Raw genomic sequence first — 14673 nt, forward strand, 5'->3', positions numbered from 1 at the left:
GGAGCACCTCCTTTGGTATCTATGACCAGAAATAAAACACCTGTACAGGTTCTGAGCAGAGAAGTGTTAGGCAAATGCAATAATGTTTGCTCTTTCCCTTGAGTGTTTGTATAAGAGCCCCCTCTGTGGTGTTAAGTGACCTCTCAGAGCGTTTCCCATCACCAAGGGCAAGGGCCAGTTTGGTGTAGTGGCTAAGAGCTGTCGGACTCTAATCTGGAGAGTCGAGTTCGATTCCCGACTTGATTCTTCCACTTGAAGCCAGCTTGATGACCTTGGGTCAGCCACAGCTCTCTCAGAGCTCTCTCAGCCCCACTCACCTCACAGGGTGATTGTTGTGGGGATAATAATAACATACTTTGTAAACCACTCTGAGTGGGTGTTAAGTTGCCCTAATGGGCAGTATATAAATTGAATGTTGTTATTATTACATGCTGTAAGGGTGCATGACAGGGTCTTGAGAGACATAGTCATGTGCTGCATGTCTTTTAACCTGAACTATGCTATCATGGCTGGGGGAGGGGGGCTGTGATTGGGTGTAGGGAGTGCCTGGCTGCTGGCGACTGCTGTGATGTGCTGTAGACTTAATCAGCATCCTGTGCTATTGTGCTTGGTGGAGGTTTGGGTGGTGGTGGTCTCTTAGAATTTCTGCTTCCATGGATAACCATGGGCTACACCAGGGGTTGGGCTGGCACTGGGGAAGAATACATAGGTGTGGAGCTTAGAAAGCCAACTATGACTCACCCAACCCATGACACATCTCTGGCTCCACCTATGTCTACATTAGGGAATTTTCAAGTTATGGCAGCATCACGCCAGGATATGCCGGTGTAACATTTAGTCGGCTTCTAAAGCACTTTTGGCTCAAGGCTCATGGTTCCCATAAACTATAATATAACACCTTAAGTATGGCAAGTGTGCCTGGTGAACTTGTTCATGGTGAAGATCACGCCATCCCTGCTGATGAGCTGGCAATCACATGGAAGTGGGGAGGCAGTGCACACATGCCTGCTATTTCTCTCCATGAACATTGAACATGCAGAGGAGTCATGCACTTAGTGTGGGGAGCTCGGTTTCAATGATCAAATCCAAGTAGGAGCTGAAAGGTTACAATAAGTAGAGTTACACATTTTTTAGACCCTTGACTTCATTGGACTTAGAAAGGGACCAAACTCTGCCATATAAATATCCTCCCTGCATCCCACACTGCCCCAATATGAATTGTAGCTGTGCATATACACTGTATTCCTTTTACAGAATGATATGATATGTTTGGTCTGGGCCTATATCTATAAATATAGATATATTCCTCCTGGGTAGTGTAGGCAGATGAAGAAACTTTGATCTTTGTAAATGGAATGCTATTCTGTTAAGCTGAAAGAAGAAATGTAAAGTATTACAGATGTGTGCCATGTTCTTTGGCTGCCACAGTGAGATAAGATCAAAGCAGAGGCTGCAAAGTTCCACAGGTCATTATAAATCATTGATTACAGAGGTACACATAGAATGAGTGCACTTAGAGGAGCAAAGGATACAAAGGTCGCTAGTCAGAAGTAACAGAAGCTGCCCATCTCTTTGGTAAGTAGCTGGAGTCAGCTCTTTAGTTTTATGTATTTGCAATATACTAATGTTTTCCTACATGGGCACTGTGACCATATATACTTGTATATTTATAATACATAATCATGCATCACAAGAATAAAATTTTAAAAAACAGACATCACCAATATATTCTTGCAAAACTTACATTATGTGCTGCTCTTTTGAAAAATTTTAATGCTCCCAGTTATCAAAAGTGTTGAGTTTCAGTGGACTGAACTGAGAAATCACATAGAGAGCAGCTGTTTTCGTCCAGCTAGATATATGCTCAAAGAAGTCTACTTCCTTTTTTCCCTCAAAACAATTGGATCAATTGAAAGTATTGAATTTTGTGAGATGATTACATTTTTTTCACTAGAATTAATCCACAAGATTTAGAAGACAATCTAGAGACAGATGTGTTCAAGTCCCATGGAGATTACTATGGGAAAGGATGAAGAATACAGTTAACTGCTTAAATTCTAATATCATCCATTAGGATTGGTTAAGAGCAAATTCTAGCCATAGTTAGATACATTTTTTATTTCAGTCAATAATAGTTGGCAGGCGCCCATGTCTTTTAGTGAAATCAGTGGATCATATTGGATTCTTGCTAATACTATGCCTTTGTAAACTTGTAATTATTTACTCTATGGCATTGTTATGGAAATGTCCTTGATATTGACTCTACTAATCTCACCCTATGTTATCCGACTTGAGTTTCAGTGAGAAAGGCAGACTATAAATGACATAAATAAAAATACTTAAATTTGCCTTGAAATTGACAAACATTTTTAAACAGTTAGTGCATATTTCAAAACCCAATACTTGAAACTTTTCAACATTCAAAAATGTTTCTGGCACTCTATCACATTTAGACTTTGTGTGGAATTCTGTTGTATATAACAGTTATATAAATGTTTTGAAAAAGAGCCATGAACAGAAACATGATGTTTTCTATAACATGATCCAAAAGATGAAAAGTATACTATTGTACCAGTACCCCAAAATAAGGACACAAGATTCCAGTATGAAGGTTAACTAGTTTATTAATGGCTGATTTACATGAATTAAACATCCCTGAATCAGTGCCGGCTGCTGCTAACAAGGAACTTTCTGTGGCTACCGGCATTTTTGGCAAACCTAGACTCCAAACTCAAAATGTCAGCATTACATTTTGGCTTCACTTATTGGCACGTGCACAAAAATAGTGCCAAGAGCTGTTAAGCTTCATCTCCCTTCTTTAATAAGCTCCTCAATCAACTAAGGGCTCAGTCACCAATGACATTCCTGCTGCAGCCCACCCAACTTCTTGAGCCAATGATGGGCTCACTTGGGAACAGACTACCATCCAGAGATAGATTGAGGTCTTTGGCGATTATCACTACCTATACTGCAACAACTCACAAATGAGCCATAGTCTAATCAGTCAAAAAAAAAAGGACCTAATTTGAGAGTACCACTACTTGTCAAGATACTGTGGAAAAGGCAAACAGGCGCCCTTCCCAAAAAATCCTGCTCAGCTCCTCAAAAGACAATCAGATGAACTCATGATCTACAGAGCGGTGCATAGATAAGCATTCCACAAAAGCCTACTGCAGAAAGCAGGCCAGAACTCAGAGCTTCTTCAACTATGTTTTGATGGGCAGCTCCACACAAGACAAAATGGCTCCTTGAGAACCAGCAGGGCTCTCCTATCTTAATTAAAATTGGATCTGTCACAGTGCAGCATCCCAGCCATAAAAACTGGGAATTAAATTCAGCCCAAACTGAGCTCTTTTAATCCCACTTGTAAAATTTGCAACCTCTTCTTTATTTCAGGATCTTTTCCAGTTAATGGGGAGATTCCTGCCCACGTTCATCTATGAAGGCCATGTACCTTGTCTTAGTCCTTCTCTTTGTGCTGGTGGAACCTCCAAGTAAGAGATATCTGAACTGATGGATGCTTTGTGGGGGGCATACATAAGCAGATAGAATGTAGTTTAAGAATGATATTACAGATGCTAAAAACAGCCACAAAGTTCTTCCAATTTGCTGTTGAGGATAAGGGAATGTAATCATTGGTTACACATAGGGAAAGCACATTAAAATCAAATGTACCTGTGATGTGTACGAATGATTCTCATGTATACTGTTTCTGCAGTATAACCATATTGTGCAGGATCAAGCCTACTTCACAACTATTATAGGTGTGTCACAGCTTACCCGGGAGAAACAACCTGAAGAGACATGTGGCTGGTGTTAAGCACACTTCTTCTCAACTCCCAGTTCTCCCCTACAAATCTCGCTGCCCTGCATTACAAGGCACACATAGTGTACACTGTGCTGCCTCCTATAGTCCAGCCCTTAGATATCTGGTTCAGAAGTGTTGTGCAGATTACCACTTCTGGTGCTTTGTGGTGAGGTCAGTTCGGCCATTTTAGATGCAATGATAATACCCTTTTAATTCATCTTGAAGGTAACAACATATGCCTTATTTTGGAAGCATATCGATCTCAGGGCCAAGGGAGATCAAAAATTCTTGTTCAGACATGGCAGCAAAACATGGAGAACATGAAGCAAAGTTCAGCTGAATTGCCTGTTTCTCTACTAGCTTATGGTTACATACCAAAGTATTCTTACATGAACAGGACATGCCTATTTCTATCTCCAAGTGATTTTCGCTGTTTTGCTTCCAACTTCTTTTCTTCCCTTTTCTACAGGCATCCTTGCACTGATAGCAGGCAAAGAGGCTTGTAGAGCACACAGAGGCTTTTGCTTGGGATTTTCCTGTAGATTCCCTTTAGATGAATATCTTGGACAGTGCAGTACGTTATCAGCTTGTTGTGCATTCTGAAGCGAATTTTCTCAGGAAAAACTTTCAAAACATAAACATAAAAAAGCGACATTCAGGTGAGTGCATGCACAAAAACTATTTCAGATAAAGGATACTATGCGATCATCAGGGGAGATTCTGAAACGTGAGATATGGAGATACTTCTTTTGGGTAAAGGGAATTCCCATCATTCTCGTTACAAGAGTTTTACTGGAGGAATTTTAAAATTCATTCTGTGATAGAGATGTGCTAAAAGAGACAAATGAGCCAGAAATATACAAGGGAATCATTGGTTCATTTCATTAAAGCAACTTCTGGAACTGTGAAACAAATTCAGGAGCCATAACGACTCTCCCTCACCAAAAAGTTTGTGTTTTTACCATACAGCGGCACCACAGGCAAGGCAGGCAGTGTAGCAGTTTTCCTTAATGACAACCAACAAATTGGATCCCAAGGGAACAGACTGCACCCTAGTGTAGCATAACTCCATTGGTAGGAAGGGGAATGAGTGTGTTGTGCATGAGTGCATTTTTCTTTGGCACTTCCTAGGCAATGACATTGATAGTGGTTCATAGGGATTGATTTGCAAAAGGCTTGCTTTGTGCTGGGGAGGGGAGCAGTGGACTGTGCAGTGCTGTTGATGTTGCCAGTCCCTTTCTGTGCTCTTTTATGTACCATGCAAGGATAGGCTGGCAAACAAGCAAACAATGCCCATGTGGGCATGCACATGCAAGTTCGAAGAGGGAAGAGTATCCAGATCCTGGCTGCAGCAAGGGCTCATGTTACACAGTTAAGCTTGAAAATTGGAAATAATGAAGAATTATTAAAGGAGAGCCATACTGGGGAGGACCTAGGCATGTGTGGACCAGATTGCCCATTCAGTGGCCTTCTGCTACCATCCTTCGCTTAGGTGCCTCCACTGTGACTTGACTAAGGAAGTCCTGATGGGTCAAGACACCAGGAGTAACTTTACTTTACTTTACTCTCTCTAGAAAGACTTCCCATCTTTCTTAGGCTTTTCTGATTAAAACTGTTAACCCTGGGTTAAAGAACAGGAAAGAAGAGTCTTAGCAGGTCTGTGCACAATCTCAGCCCATTGCTTAGAGCTTTTATTGAGGCACCGTCAAGCTTCACTTTGCCTTTAGTTCAACTCCTTCTCCTTCTTCATTTAACTTTGGGTTAATGGTTTTTGTTGGAAAAGGATACTGGGCAACCTGCCCAGTGTTTCCCTTTTACTAGTAAAAAATAGTAAAAAGGGAGTGCCATCCCTCTACTTCTCTTTCCATGAAGAAGACCAAAGATCGATCCCTTCCTTTTATACACAATGCAAGGAAAGGCCAGTGGCTGGCATTGTGCAGGATGGGCATATCTTCATGCAGCAAAGGTTCATGTTATCCAGATTAGGGTGAACATTGGAAATAATAAGGAATTTTAAAAGGAGAGATGCATTGAGGAGGACTCAGGCATGTGTGGACCAGGTTGCCCATTCAGTGGAGGAAGGGCTGAGTTCTGTGTGGTTTTGGCACCATTAAGTGTAGAAACAGCAACCCCAGAGCCTTGTTTCCCCAACTTTCCTTGAAAAAAACAGCATGTGTCTGCACATACGCAGCCAACACTCACCTTGCACACATGCAAAGGGCTGAAACTCATGATAACCAAAAAAACTCCAAATAGATTACATCTGAACTGGCAGTGGTCCACTCAAAACAAACCAGTAATGGAATGGTGTTCATTTGGAAATCCTGGAGTTGAACCTGTAACAAAAAAATTCCTAATGCACACTCCTGTTTAGCAATGCAGGGGATGAGGCACTGTCCAGGGTGCTGATGTTTTGAGACAGTAGCAAGTAGAGTGTAAAAGAGTATTAAATAGACATATTGCAAATATTATTTCAAACATGGTTGGTATCTGAACATTACCTTGATTGAACTCCCTTGAATACATGGAAAGAAAGCTCCTGATTGGATCCCATCAATTACTATTGTTCAACATGAGCAGCATCCTTTAAATGAATGACATTGGCTAGATTGCATTGTTTGCCTTTTGTGGCACCAATTCAAGAACTGATTGCAAGAACTGATCTGAAGAATAACACACAATGAAAGCACAAAGAAATCCCTATGTAAATAAGAACCTAAGATAAGCCCTGCCGGATCACACCAGTGGTCTGTCTTGTCCGACACCTTGTTTCACAGTGGCCAACCAGTTGCTCTGGAAAGTCAGCAATAGGGCATAAAGGCTGAGGCCTTCCTGGATATTGCTTCCTGACACTGTTATTCAGAGGTTTACTGCCTCTGAATGTCGAGGCTCCCTTTAGTCACTATTGCTAGTAGCCACTGATAGACCTATCCTCCATGAATCTGTCTAATTCCTTTTTATACCACCTGTATCCTCTCACATTTTCATCACTTGTTAAGTATTTTCTTTTTTCTGTCCTAAATCTATTGCTCATCAGTTTCATTAGATGCCCCAGAGTTCTAATATTATGGGAGATGGAGAAAAAGTTCTCTCTGTCCACTTTCTCCACCCTGTGCATAATTTTATAAACTTCTGTCATTATGTCTCCCCTCAGAAAAGTCACAGGCTCTTCAGCTTTTCCTCATAGGAAAGAAGCTCCAAGCCCTTAATCATCTTGGCTGCCCTCTTCTGTATTTTTTTGCAGCTCTGAGATGTTTTGGTATTCCAAATGAGGCTGCATCATAGATACATAATACTGGCTGATCTATTTTCAATCCCTTTCCTAATATTGTCCAGCACAGAGTATGCCTTTTTCACTATTGCGGCACACTGAGTTGGCACTTTTATAGAGCTATTCACTATGATTCCAAGGTCTTTTCCCCTCTCGGTCCCAGCAAGTCAGACCTCATTAGCATATACTTGAAGTTGGGATTTTTTGGTTTCAATGTGTATCACTTTACCTTTGCTGACATTGAACTTCATTTGCCAAATTGTTGCTGACTCTCCCAGTTTTTGGTGATCCTTCTGGAGCTCTTCACAGTTGGCCTTTGTTTTTGCCATCCTGAATAGTTTTGTCAGTCAGTCAGTCGTTGGTCTCTACTAAAAACTGATTGGAGTTTTTTTTGCATTTTAATGTACGCCATACAATAATTGGAGATGGCAGCATATAGATTGATGGGTGGTGCAACAAAGAAATGTAACCATACCAAATGGAACATCTGAATTTGATCTGATGCATCTAAACATCTTAATAAAGGATTGGCTTAGAATGGGCAAGTGGGGCTGGAGCTGAACTGGTGGGTGCTTAAGCATGCCTATATTAGTTTATGCTTGACCTGGATAGCCTAGGCAAGCCTGATCTTGTCAGATCTCAAAAGCTAAGCAGAGTCAACCTTGGTTAGTAATTGGATGGGATACCTTCAACAAAGACTGGAGTCGCTATGCAGTGGCAGGCAATGGCAAACCACCTCTGTTAGTCTCTTGGCATGAAAACCTTACCAGGGGTTGCCATAAGTCAGCTATGACACGACGGCACTTTCCTCCACCACAGAAAGTGTAGCACAGTCAAGTCATTTGTTAAAACGTGTATATGACTTGACACCACAGATATAAAATTGGTGAAGGACTATGGCAGTACAGGGCATGTGTTTTCCATAGAGAAAGTTTTCAGTTCAGTTCCTGGCCTCTCCAAGGGAAAGATATCAGGTGTTAGAAAGAATTTTAGTGGCCTAAGACCAAAACAGTTCCTGTCTTTCACACTAGATGACACAGAGGTAGATGAACCAGTGATAAAACTTGGAATACAGCAACTTCATTCATAAATGAAAATTCTGCGTTTAGCAACTAGGAGAAAAGCAACATTCTGTATTTAAGCAAAAAGAATGAAAAGCAAAAGTGAGAATACCTGGCTTGGCAGTACTACACATGAAGAGCATCTAGGGATTGTGGTTGACTACTAACTGAACATGAATCTGCAATGTGATGTGGCTGCAGAAAGGAGTGAGCACTATTTTAGGCTGAATTAAAAGAAAGCAAAATATCCAGTTCATGATATGTAATAGTTCCACTATTTGACATCACCTGGAGTACTGTATCTAATTCTGGATAGTGTACTTTAAGAAGGATGTAGTTGTACTGGAATGGTTTTGAATGGCAGCAACTGATCAGGTGTAACTTAGGAAAACAAGTCCAGTGAGGAGAGGTTGAAGAAATGTGTGTACAGCCTTGAAAAGACAATACTGAGGAATACACGATCATGCTCTTCAAATGCTTGTAGGGCTATCACATGGAACAGGACAAAACCTTTTTGTACAGGAGAGTAGACTTCTGTTGATCTTCGGGATAAACTTAGTTTGATAATGGAACCAGTTACCTGGGTGAATGTGTGCTGTTCCTTGCTGGAGGTTTTCAGTCAGAGGCTGGACAGCCACATCTTAACAAAACACACTAATATGCTTCTGATCCTAATGAATCAGTATGCTGAAGTGTAAGTTCCAGACTTGCACCAGATAGGTCCCCTTGTATGGATAGGAAGGACTTGCAGGTACAGGCTCTCCCACAGCAATGGTGAAGTGAAGGCAACAGTTTTTTCCATCTCCTCCATTTCCAACTATGCTAAACAATGCTGACCTTGGGACTGGTCCCCACTCCAGAGCTTTTGTCCTTCCTTTGCCAGAGAAGACTATGAGGTGATCCATTATTATCTCCCTAGTGGGGTTTCTGATTATACTCATGTCTGCAACATAGTTCAATGTAAACTATCCTACACCTGAGCTACAAAAAGATTTAAAAGTATTATTCTGTACCTTTTTTGTGTCTTAACAGTACCTACTCTCTCTTTCAGGTTATTCTGGGGAAAATATCCAGCCGGGCAGCCATCAGGCCTTACCCAATCCCTCACGAGTCAGTGGAAATCCATTGTTACTCAAATCAGTCCATGAGCGAGGCCAGTCATGGAACACTGTCCTCTACACATCTTTTATGAATCTTTTAGTCTGTTGTATATGTGACTCCCAGTTTGACATGATAAATCATGGTTAAGAAAAGATAGAATGGAAACAACCACTTAACCAGCAACTAATTGTATTATCCTAACAAAGAAACAGACTAGAAAAATGAGAAATCAGTATGAAAAAGAGAAAAAAGCAAGGAATTATACCATGAAAACTCATTAAAAACAATAAAAACTTTGCACAAACCTAATGTGTAGTTGTGTTACTTTAATATAGAAACCCAGTTAACATTATTTTTATTCCAAATTATGTTCCTCGTACTTGGCTAGTCGAACAAACCAATGTAGAGAAAGGAAATGGAGAAGGGGTTGCTAGAATTGGTACCAAACAGAAATGGAACTTATAGCAGATAAGAAGGAGACCCTTGGCCAGGATAGAATGGGAAAGGGCTGGTAGACAGTAATGCAATAAACCAGTCCTAAATGGGGAATGGAGACACTAAGACAAGGTTAAAGGGTAAAAAGGATGTAAAAGATTAATCTCAGGAAGGGAAGTAGAATGGGAGAGAAATCATACTCTGCCTCTCTTGAAGATGATGGGTCCAGTGATTTCATGCTTGGAACATTGTTCTGTAGGGCAACCAACTAAAAAAAATGGATGGCTTATGATGCCTTTCTTATGCACCTAAATTTACCTGGGTGCCAATGGATAGGGTCTGCTACTGGCCCATTTTGGTGGGGCACAGTTTTATTGGTCTCAATGGGGGCCAGCCAAGCTAGTCAACACTGTATCAGGATGTGTATATGAAGGCACCCCAGACAATTGATTCCAAGGATAGATAGGCTTTGACTTCAGAAGGAGATATAAGAGGGGATATAAATTTTCTTTATTGATCTAACCAAAGGGGGATATAAAATTTATCTTTATTGACCTAACCAAAGGTATTGAGTAGAAAAGAAAAGGAAACACTTCAAGATATAAGACAAATTCAAAACAAATCTAAATACGGGAGCAGTTCTTTAAAAGACACTTCTAAGCAATTCAACACTGGCAACTTATTTAAAGCACTTCTACAATACCAATAGCAATAACCAATCACAAGGCCCTGTTGTGTGGTTTACTTTAGAATTTGTTTCAAAATGTGTTCCTCCCTTGGATATCTCAGGCAAAAAAACACCCTGAAGAGAAGGTATGTGAAGGTCCCTAAAGAGACATGAAAGATTGGAAGGTAGGTGGGAGAAGGAAGATGGAAGAAAGAAGGAGACCCTTGTTGCGAACATGATGAAAGGAGGTGAGGGAAGGTGATGGGATGCCAGAGGACCAAAGAGCCTGTGGGTGGAGACTGCAATGAAAGTCAGAAGAGCTAGACCTAAGTAGTGGGGAGGAGAGATGCAGAGACAAGTAGAATGGGAGAACTTCCATTTTCACCTGTATCATTCAACAGTGTTCTACAGGGAACTTAACAGTTCCACTAGAGCAACTGAACCTTGGCCAGAGTTCAAAGCAATACCAACTCAAACAGATGCCAAGCCTATAGAAACAGCTTCCTAAAATTGTCTTCAACAATGGAATGACCACTGAGGCCAACAAATTCATCTACGGTTAATTGTAACACCCAAGTGCCACTGATACCAGGCCCCATGGCTGCAGCCACCTGGTGAATATTTGAGCAGTGGCCATGGCCACCAAGGCCAGCAAACCCATCCTCAGTCAAGTAGCACATCATATTACAGTTGATGTTAGGCTCATGGGCATGACCACAGACTGAGGATTTTAGCAACAACAATGGCCACCCAAGAACGGCAAACCTGTCCATGACCACATAAAGGCCCAAATATGTCACATGTCACCATGATTATAAAGCTATAATGGATGGAGTTAATGATAATAATAACATAACAGTGTGCTTATATACCACTCTTCTAGACAGATTAGTACCCAACTCAAAGTGGTGAACAAAGTCAATGTTGCAATTATCCCCACAATATAGCTGGGGAGCTGGGGCTGAGAGGAGTGGCTTACCCAAGGGCACCTGCTGAGCTCATGCCAGTCATGGGAATCAAACTAACAGAGTGCTGACTCAAAGCCCAACCACTTAACCATTATGCTACAACAGCAGTTGGCCCATTATTGAGTCCAGCGGTGCCAGGCATCAGCTGTGTTTCAGAATTCTTGCTGGTGTTTCTTAAAGCTAGCCTCATACAGGGCGTAAACCAGGGGCCCAGCTGTGCAGTATTCTAACACTATTCCTTTCTCTACACTCCTCCCTCTCTGTCTTAGTGTGTATGGCTGTTTTCAGTATCAAGGTAGATCGGGGATTCCTAATGCCTGTATCTGATTGTATCTGTCAGCTGTGTGTCAAGTTTGGTATGTTGACAGAAGACTTCTTCTCATCCTGTGAGCTATACATTCTAATCCAGCCTCTTCTTTCTGTTTCCCCACTGCTCAGCCTCTTGCTGGTCTAAAGGGATGCTGCTTTTCTTGCTGCCTGGGAGAACTGAATGAAGATATTGATGTGACAGATAATAGATCCAAATATTTCTTGTTTTTACCAGGCGGAAAATAATGGCCCGTCCCTTTAGTTAAAAAACAGCAAAAGGATTTGTGGCTTTACAGCACAATGAAAAGCCAGTTTGGTGTAGTGGTTAAAAGCGCGGGATTGTAATCTGGAGAGCTGAGTTTGATTCTCCACTCCTGAACTTGAAACCAGCTGGATGACCTTGGGTCAGTCACACAGCTTCTAGGAGCTCTCTCAGCCCCACCCACCTCACAGGGTTATTATTGTTGTGGGGATAATAATAGCATACTTTGTACACTGCTCTGAGTGGGCATTAAGTTGTCCTGAAGGGCACTATATTATCATTATCATTATCATTATCATTATCATTATCATTATCATTATCATTATCATTATCATTATCATTATCATTATCATTATCATTATCATTATCATTATCATTATCATTACAGGTAAAAAGTATGGTGAGCCAAGCATCCCTCCTCAGAAGAGGATGTCTTCCTTCCACTAACAACTGAAGTTAATAAATGGCAAGCACCCAACTATGCCCTTATTAGTTAATTGTATTCTTAAACTGAAACAACAGTATTCTCAAAATAGAAAAAAAATCCCAATGTATACCCCTATGAATGATGGTGGTCCTCAGTTATGTTCCTAAAAATATACAAAAACATAAGACTAGGGTTAAAGAGGGGAACTTGAAAAGCTACCTTTAGTTTCTGGATAACAGGGCTTTAAGGGATTTGGAAACTTTCCCCACATTTTAGCAATCATTTTCCACAGGGGTCAGCCATTGCAGCAGCCATGAGTTAGGTATTCTGCACTAAGGAAGAGTTTAACAAGCGATGAAGATGAATTGTTAACAAACGTAACCCCAGTTCATACCATTCCATGGGTCATTTAATTGTGAGTGGAGATGAAATGTGAACCCAGGCAAAACAAAACAAAACACCACAAATAGAAACTTGGAATCTGGGATATGCATATATTTATATCTCTCCTAGCTAGTGTAGGAGAATCTTTGATCTTTGTAAACTGAATGCTATTCTGCTAACTTGAAGGACTGCATAGCATGGTTTCTGAAGGAGCACAAAGCATTATAGTTGTACACTGTGTTCTTTGGCACTTGAAGTGAGATGAGATTGATGTCTGGAATGGCTCTGAGGATGGATGTTTCCACAGATCACTGCAATTAATTAATTAATTAATTAGAAAGGGATATATAACATTAGAACAGTTAAAGTAGGAAAGGCACACAAAAGAAAGCTCGTGAGAGGCAACAGGCTACTCTCCACTTTGGTAAGTAACTGGAATCTCTAAAATTTTTTGCAATAGCCTTCTGTCTCTTCCTTCTCTTGAGACTGAGAATACACATTGTCCTCCCACCCCCCAAATAAAGATGCCAGACATACATGGGTTTACCTAGGGTTTTATTTACTTACAACTGATCTGAACAACTGGTCTTAAAGATGCTTTCACCAGTATGGGCACCCTACCTAACAGGCTGCCAGAGGCATGCTAGTACTCAAGATAATCCCACCTGGATCAGAGTGTGAGGTGGAATAAAACTGTTCTTCACTTACTCTAACCTGCATACTTCACCTGGTGTTGTGCACATGGGCTGGATTAACACCACCTCTCCTAGCTCTTTGTTTGACTACATTGTACCAGACAGATATAATCCCAGGAGATAACTGCTATTCCCAAAGTGGATAGCAAGGACTTGAGTGTGAAGACCACTCAAAGACACTGGTTGAGGTAGGGCATGAGCTGGGTCCATTTTTTGCTTCTCTTGCAATGCCATCCAATAGTGGCCAACTCTCTAAACCCAGATTGGGATGATGTGCCCTCCTCTAGGCTGAAAACTCAAAGAGTGTCTGCAAAATAAGACCCTAACAGGAATCACTGCTCAACTTGTCCTTGCAAAAGAGACACACACCAGAATGAGAATATATTCTGTATACATGATCGATCATATTTGAATCTATGTATTGTCGAAGGCTTTCACGGCTGGAGAACGATGGTTGTTGTGGGTTTTCCGGGCTGTATTGCCGTGGTCTTGGCATTGTAGTTCCTGACGTTTCACCAGCAGCTGTGGCTGGCATCTTCAGAGGTGTAGCACCAAAAGACAGAGATCTCTCAGTGTCACAGTGTGGAAAAGATGTTGGCAGGTCATTTGTATCTACTCAGGAGGGGGTTCCCCCCCCCGCCTGAGTAGATACAAATGACCTGCCAACATCTTTCCCACACTGTGACACTGAGAGATCTCTGTCTTTTGGTGCTACACCTCTGAAGATGCCAGCCACAGCTGCTGGCGAAACGTCAGGAACTACAATGCCAAGACCACGGCAATACAGCCCGGAAAACCCACAACAACCATCATATTTGAATCTGTTGACAGATTGTTTTAGGAGACCCAGCCTGGCCACCACTGAGCCTTGCAGATACTTCACATGTGGGCCGCACACTTCCCAATGGATAGTGCAGCATGAGCTCATACAAATGGTGTTAACCAAATGCTGATGCCAGGTCCAACACAGTCTCCAAATAAGGCTAGAGTATAGAAGTGGACAGCAGTACCATTCAGCCAAGCCCTGACCAAAGGAATGCCAAATTCTGCCTGAGACAAGACACACCGACAGCCATCTAATGTGGACTGAGCATGGAAGAGGCCATATGTGACAAGTTATCACATGCTCCCCTTACTCTTACCCAGCACTTACCTTTTCTGACATACACTCTTGGCATGGCGCGATAATGGCAGTTCTGGGAGTGACATCATTGCACAGGCCCTGGGAGTACTCTGGGGTTTCGTGCTGGGCTTCATGACTGGGAGTGATGTTGTTGTGCCATGC

At 41.6% G+C, this 14673-nt stretch overlaps 1 long non-coding RNA gene across 1 annotated transcript; it reads left to right on the plus strand.

Annotated features, from left to right (window-relative positions):
* The first annotated feature begins 1500 nt into the window (after positions 1–1500).
* LOC129342872 (uncharacterized) lies at positions 1501–9532 on the plus strand. The gene is made up of 4 exons (XR_008598263.1): positions 1501–1575; positions 3397–3494; positions 4278–4467; positions 9192–9532. It is a non-coding gene; the product is annotated as an uncharacterized LOC129342872 (long non-coding RNA).
* The last annotated feature ends 5141 nt before the right edge of the window (positions 9533–14673 follow it).

Source organism: Eublepharis macularius, chromosome 1 (genome assembly GCF_028583425.1).
Source record: "Eublepharis macularius isolate TG4126 chromosome 1, MPM_Emac_v1.0, whole genome shotgun sequence".
Taxonomy (NCBI): Eukaryota; Metazoa; Chordata; class Lepidosauria; order Squamata; family Eublepharidae; genus Eublepharis; species Eublepharis macularius.